The sequence below is a fragment of the Sycon ciliatum genome, chromosome 2 (assembly GCF_964019385.1).
Source record: "Sycon ciliatum chromosome 2, ocSycCili1.1, whole genome shotgun sequence".
NCBI lineage: Eukaryota > Metazoa > Porifera > Calcarea > Leucosolenida > Sycettidae > Sycon > Sycon ciliatum.
This window is the reverse complement of record NC_088644.1, coordinates 42,758,867-42,766,040: the sequence shown is the minus strand read 5'-3', so window position 1 is coordinate 42,766,040 and position 7,174 is coordinate 42,758,867. Positions and strand designations below refer to the sequence as shown.

The following is a 7,174-nucleotide window of genomic DNA, read 5'->3' as shown; positions in this document are numbered from 1 at the left end:
GGAAGGCTGTGTAACGAATTTATGTTACGACTATGATTTACGCATGTCGTTGTATTTGGTTCTTGTCTTGTGGAGTCCAGTGTCTGATGTCATATATGGTCTAGGTGTACGCGTGAGCATGGTGTGATGTGTGACGTTTATGGTATGTGGTGCATGCAGGAGTACGCGTTGTCAGAGTGTGAGGATGTGCTTCCGTCTGTGTGAGAGTGACTGTCAAGTGAATGCAGTACATGCGCAGTGCTAGTTTGGTCTGGGAATGAGAGTCGTGTGTGATTCGTCCGTGGTCTGGTTGTCTTGGTCTTGGTCATGTGTTCTGTACGTATTAGTCCCTGATTGGTCGTCACGATTTGTCCTCGGTTTATTACTGCTTGTTCTTTGTTGGTCCTCTGAGTCTTTTCCCGGGAGTCTTTCCCGTCGTCGTTTTCTGTCTAGTCTTTTCGTCTTTCTCCTCCTGTGCCCTTTCCGTTTGTATAAGAAGTCAGAAACTCCACCAAGTTGTTTGAGCTGTTGTGTGACACGGGGGCCAGGGGGAGAAGGCAATACCATTTCCTTTACACAAACATTGCCATGCGCGAAGCCACAATTCTAATGACGCGGAGGAAGTAAAATAGATTGACTTACGGCTTTCCTGGTTGCTGCCAGTGGATGATTGTTCATGGTGACGACGGTGTTGTCCGGCTTTTGTTCAGAAAAACAAAAATAGGGTGAGTGTTAGTGTTGGCAAGAGTAGAAAGACAAGAGTGAGCAACAACTCCGCATCTCTTCTGCAGATACCCCGGCACACGGCAGAATTGCCAGGTGGCAGGCGATGATGACAAACTAGCTTTTTGAAGTACAACGTACACCATAACGACCTAGCAGTGGAATGGGGTAAGCAGTTTCACACTTTCTTTTCTTGACGTAGTGTTAAAGAGTTGGTGGTAGCAAAAGTAGATAAAAAAGAGTGTGCAACTAATCCACATCTCTTCTGCATAATCTGCAGCTACCCCGGCCCACGTCGGAATTTTTGTTGACGTCACCTTTTCAGAAAACGCCTGTTGTCAGCGCAGGCGCATTTTGCGGCAGAGCAGTGTGAGAGCACGTTCTGGGCACCAACCTTGTAATCTAAAGCCTGGCCAAGTGCACGAGGCAAAACGAGTGTGCAACTACTCCACATCTCTTCCAGATCAGCGAGTGCACAACCTACTGCACATCTCTTCCAGATCAGCGAGTGCACAACCGGCAGTACAGGTCTACCCTTGTTAGGAGATAACCCCGGGGGTTTCAAATTGATTGTCCTATAACGAGCATTATCTACTATCCGGACGTGAATGTGCGCGTTTCAGGTGTCGCAGGATTTTTGATCATCGTCTACTAATAATGAGGTTTTTCTTGTTTCCGATGTCGCAATGACGAGGGTACACCTGTACTAATACATTTAATCAGCAGAAATCTAGCTCCAGCTAGTCTACTAGGCGCACACCATCGGCTTTTTACTTCCTCCACTCTGAACAAGACGCGTTCAAAGTCTTCCTGACAGTCTGACTAAGACAGTCAAGTCGCAAACAGTGCGATGCGCGAAGCCACAATTGTAATGACACGGATGTTGTCCCTGCCCTTTTGGAGGGTTTGTGCCCCTTTTGGCACGTGTGTGCGGAGTGCGCGCGGACTGCGCAGGTTGCGCATGCTTGCATAATTATTGCACGCATTCTTGTTGTTTTGGCCTTCTTCCTGAGACTCTCCTCGAAGTAAGAACGACAAATATCAGTCCTCTGTTTGTGGTACATGTGAGAGAGTAATCGGAAGGGCTATCGTCGGGCCATAGCCCCCCCCCCCCCCCCCCCCCCCCCCCGACGACAATTGGGGCCCAACGTGGGGCTCGAACCCACGACCCTGAGATTAAGAGTCTCATGCTCTACCGACTGAGCTAGCCTTCAGAGCGGGTCTTGAGCGGGTCTTGATATGGTGCTGGATTACTTCTTCCTTATAGTTGAGCAGACAACGGTGATCTGAGCTCCGGTGGGCAGACTATCAAGCTGTACAAGGACACCGGTCGAGTACTTCGCCCACCCCTTGTAGGGTGATTCTTGACGCCAGGAATAGTGCACAGGTAGGATGATATTGTTTTTGTTTAATTTTATCGTTTGTAGATAGTAATCCAGAAATTCGTTAACAGGAGTTCTCATAGAAGGCCAAAAGTCGTACCATTCCATCTCAAAAAGGGTTGGTTGGGTTGCTTTGCCCAAGTTGCTAGCTGCATCCATACTGCTAGCTGTTCCTTGAGCAAGGAAGGCTGCTGACATGTATACTCCATAACCCTAAGTATCCAATTCAAATTCCTCAGTCTGGTTTGCTCTTTTGCAAACGGGGCCTGTATACTGCCTGCCGAGTTTCTTGAGAATGTGTGTTCTCCGGCGGCTGTTGCATTGGACGTCAATGCCTTGAACAGGTCTGCCATCTCCACAGACAGGAGCTTTGTCTATCCCTCCTCCATTTCGGGATTATACCTTTGTGGCAGCGCATTTAGCTTTGCACAAAGAACGTTTGAAAAAACTCAATAGCTGTTTGGACTTGCAGTAGACACTTACTCCGGTGGAAACAAATCCAGGATTGCAAGTAGCAGTAGCCGAGGATTCGGTAGCAGACATTTTGAGATGCATTATGAATAGGTGTTTTAGGACATGTGTTGGGTCTGGTGCAAGGGTTGCTTGGATAAGGCACATACAACACTCCTTTATTAAAAGCGAGATAGTGATGACCGGAAGGTGGTGAGCCAGGGATATATCGGCAATGGACCGTAACGTTGGGAACAGGCTCCAGATTTCCTTCACATTTAGGAGTCTGACCAGGGCCTCCCGCCAGCATCTCGGCGTAGACACCGTTGGCAGAGCATTGGACTTCGCAATGAGCCAAACGAGCCTTAGTTAAGTCAAAGACCCATCCCATCTTCTCTTTGCAAGACGCTGTCTTTCTGCTGGAAACAAATTTGTCATTGCAAGAAGCTGTCACACTGCTAATGTAGTTACTCTCCAGGAGGTATCCGTTGGAATGTCCCGGGCCGAGTAGCAGCAGGCGGGGCGGCCCTGGGGACGGCAGCCGGGGGACGGGAACACACGGGCCAAGTGACCCCACCCCGCACTACAAACGCAACAGCAAAAGTGAACGCCAAGGCTAACTTAAACACTAACAACGCTCGAGCCGAACCGGAGACTATGTTTGGCTCCATGCTGTTCCGCCCCCTGGGTACAGCCCTGAGCTGTTCCGCCCATGGACTGGCCCCTGGCAGGTGGAAGTGGTCAAGGGAGTTGTGTCTGCTATTGTCAGGGTGGGTCCTCCTCCTTCACCCCGACATGCTAAGCACCTGACTGTGCATGTGGATAGGTTGCGGGTGGTGCAAGGTAAGGTGGTTGTTCCCCCAGGGGTTCCAGCTACCGGGCCCGCCACGCCTGAAAGACCGGCGGTTTCCTCCATGGGTGGGCCCGCTCTGTTTCTGCCGGCCCAGTTTGCGAGGTCGGTCCCAGGGTTGGTTCAGCCCCCGGGTTACCTCCCCACACCTCCCCCATCTCCGCTGGTTGTGCCCCCTGCTGGTGTTCGGGGTTCCCCTCCCTTGGTGGGTAGTCCCCCGGATACCCCGGCCCTGAGTGCTCCTGATTCTCCTCACCTGGATTCCTCTTCCTTGCCGGGTAGTCCGTTGGTGCCCCCGACGCAGAGCCCTCCGGTTTCTCCCACCCGTCCTACTCCGCCCCGCGACACCACGTCCTCGGCGGAGGTGTGCCCTGCCCACGGATGGCTTTGCTGCCCTTGAGGAGGGTCAGTTAGACCTCTCGTGGCGGGCTGGTCATGTAAATATTGTATACTATGGATACTCCCAGTTGGGGTTTTTCTCTCCTCTTTTTTCTTTTTTCTTTCTTGCTCAGTGTTGCCCTCGCCGACCCGGCCATGGTCTTGGACCTAATCGAGGAGTGGAAGTCGTTTTTTGATTCGCTTCCCGAAGACCTGCGTCCGGCTTTCCTTCTGTCCGCTTCCTCGCCGGTGATGTCTGCAGCGCCAGCGCCAGTGGTGCCTCGCCGCCGACGGTCCCGCCGCTCTCGCCGGAGGCGCCGGGCCCGCCCGAGCGGCGCAGCGTCACGCCGCCCTCGCTGCTCCGTCGCCGGCTGGTAGTGTGCCGGACAGTGCGCCTTCCCCTCCCACTGTGGGGTCGGAACTGGTCTCCCTCGTTGAGGTCCATTGTGTCAACGAATTTGCGTAATTTTTCCTCATTCTGTATTTTTAGTTCGTCTTTTCCTTTGGGTGAGTGGTGTCCTAGGTTGGTGCTGTTCTGGAAAAGATCCCTACAAGGATAGGGCATAAACAGGTGGAGCAGCTCGCCAGCCGGGGTCCTCTTTGAAACTGTTGCTTGCAGGTTCCTCCATTGTTGCACAGTTTCGCGGGGCTCCCGGCTGGTGTGTTGTCCCTGCCCTTTTTGAGGGTTTCTGCCCCTTTTGGCACGTGTGTGCGGACCGCACGCGGACTGCGCAGGTTGCGCATGCTTGCATAATTATTCTATGCATTCTTGTTGTTTTGGCCTTCTTCCTGAGACTCTCCTCGAAGTAAGAACGACAAATATCAGTCCTCTGTTTGTGGTACATGTGAGAGAGTAATCGGAAGGGCTATCGTCGGGACATATAAAACCCCGACGACACGGAGGAAGTAAAATAGATTGACTTACCCGATTCCTGGTTGTGTGTGGCAGTGGATGATTGCATTCAATGAGGCATACGGTTGTCTGTTGGTCAGAGTACGACCGGCACAGCCATTAATTAATAATGATAGCTTGCATGCTGTCCTACCGGTAGGACCCAAGAAATCGAGCTGCAAAAGTGCTTTTGGTTGAGAAATGTCTTGAAACAATTGTTGAGATGACGTCTTTGTCAGGCAAAGTAATGGCGCGAAATGCAAGGCTATGTCCAGTGCATTGCGTATGCGCAATTTTATCGATTGTCAAAATGGCCGCACACAATCCCGTCGGTGTGCTAGCAACTCTGTCCAAAGTGAATTTTGACCATGGCACATCAATCGTGGTGAGGTCCTAATGTTTTTATTAGCTTGCCCAGGCAGTTGAATGCATAATTCCATACTCCGTTTCCATGGTTACCATGGGCTGTTACCCTGGAATTTCGTAGAATGTCTTGAGCGATCATGTCAACAATTTGTGGACTCCTTCAGTAGCCCTAAGCAACAGTTTAGGGTCAAGTTTTAGGTCAATGTTAGAACAGAGGCCATGCAGCATGTCTGTGTATGATGGTCCTACCGGTACGACCGAGGTCTATGCAAGCTATCATTAAGGACTTCTCCAACCTACTATGTAAAACAAACATTTAGATACAGATAACTTACGGGCATTCAACGTTGTGAGAATTTCTTCGAGAGATTTGAGAGATTCGCCATCTGTTTACATAGACACAACAAATCACACACAAATCACAAACACTTTCGAAGAAAGTAAGGTAATTTAGAAACAGCTATGTAGACTTTGTTTAGGAATGGGTTTGCTTCCCACTGGAGCTCGCGCTATTCCGCCGACGACTTGACACTTGACCGACTCACGACTGCCATCCAGAGAACACGAGAAGTCCAGTCCATCGAACCTTCGACTCGGCAAACCTGCAAGAAAGCACCACTCCCTGCTCAATACACAGTGTTTCGGGGAATTCACCCCTCATCAGTTGAGCTTCAGTAGGCTGAGGAAGATTGTGCCTGAAGGGCACCACCTACATAGTGCTGTCCAGGCACAAACATCACCAGGGATACAAACTTACAGAGACACTCCGTTTCCAGCGAGACAAACACCTCGTCAACACCAGATAGCAGCGCGAGTCAGCTATCGCTCCTGGACGGTGAGAACAGACGTAGAGGACCCTCGGTCATTCACTACGCTGTCACTTCCAAACCAACTAGACGCACGCCCGCGCTGGGCACAAAAGTACGAAGTAGAGGTTGCGAATTTGGCGATGATTTTGCAATCAAAACCTCTACATTGTACAGTTATATAGACCATCGCTTTGGCCGAGTGCTTGTGGGCTTGCCTGCGTAATCACAAGGTCCCGAGTTCGAAAGCCGCCCTGGACAGGGAAATCGAGGACCCAAGTAGGGACAGTAGACCTCTAACCAGGACTGGACTTAGAAGTAGTAAAATACATACTTGCCAACCACCACAAACACTTTTGAATAAAGTAAGGTAATTTAGGAACAGTTATAAATTATAGACCATCGCTTTGGCCGAGTGCTTGTGGGCTTGCCTGCGAAATCACAAGGTCCCGACTTCGAAGGCCGCCCTGGGAGCAGGGAGCGTCTACTGTGCTAACAAAAGTGGTGATGCATACGTGAGCCACTTTATAGTCAACCCGTCACCACCAAGTGCTCTTAGCCGAAGCAATGTGTGAAGCATAACACACCAACGCGGCAAGGACACTTCCGTTGACAGATAATATGTATGCCCCTGGACAGCTGTTTCGCTCCTTAGAGAGCTGATCAGCAGAGGATGATGATGGATGACAACGACGATAATGGAGTGTATCTAAAACAGAATTATTTTCTATAAACTCACCGGGCTGCGATTCGGAATGCGATTCTGTGGAGTGATCGTTATCAGTGCGCTTGTGGTCTGCTCACAGAAACACAACAAAAAGCAAGATATGGTTTAACTGGTCTTCCTTATCTTGCTCCCAGCCCCAAGCCTTCTCCACACTTCTACAATGGAAAAGATAACTAGCACTCGTAGAAGACTGTTTACGAAGACAGGATGACGAAAACCCAATTGGACATGACGACCTCAAGACAAAAACTGCCATTACCTTCGGTCTTAAGAGAGCATGTCTGAGAATACCAAAGTATGTGTGCAAGTGGATCTCTCCGATTTCGCTCAAAATTTGCAGGTAGGTTGCCTTTGGGGTGTGGATCGACTGTGCAAAGCCCTTGAAAAAGTTTCTGAAGGGAACCTTGAAATTTGCATACCCCTCAAAAATGGCCGAAATATCACATTATTTATGGGTCTAGAAACGAGTCACGCCACAGCGTATACGAACAAGCTATGAACAAAACTCCATCAAGCCAACATTGCCTCACCTTAGACGAGTTCCTGGAGCAGTACCGCTTAGCCACGCCAGCATCCCAGAAGACGAGGTCCATCACCCCCTGACGCCACAAATGATCGTCT

At 50.3% G+C, this 7,174-nt stretch overlaps 1 long non-coding RNA gene across 1 annotated transcript in view; it reads left to right on the top strand.

Moving 5' to 3' along the window:
* LOC135810180 (uncharacterized) overlaps positions 1-490 on the top strand; it is a 2,446-nt gene extending 1,956 nt beyond the window's left edge. Inside the window, exon 2 of the long non-coding RNA XR_010552283.1 lies at positions 1-490. This exon is cut by the window's left edge and continues 177 nt beyond it. This is a non-coding gene — a long non-coding RNA (uncharacterized LOC135810180).
* The last annotated feature ends 6,684 nt before the right edge of the window (positions 491-7,174 follow it).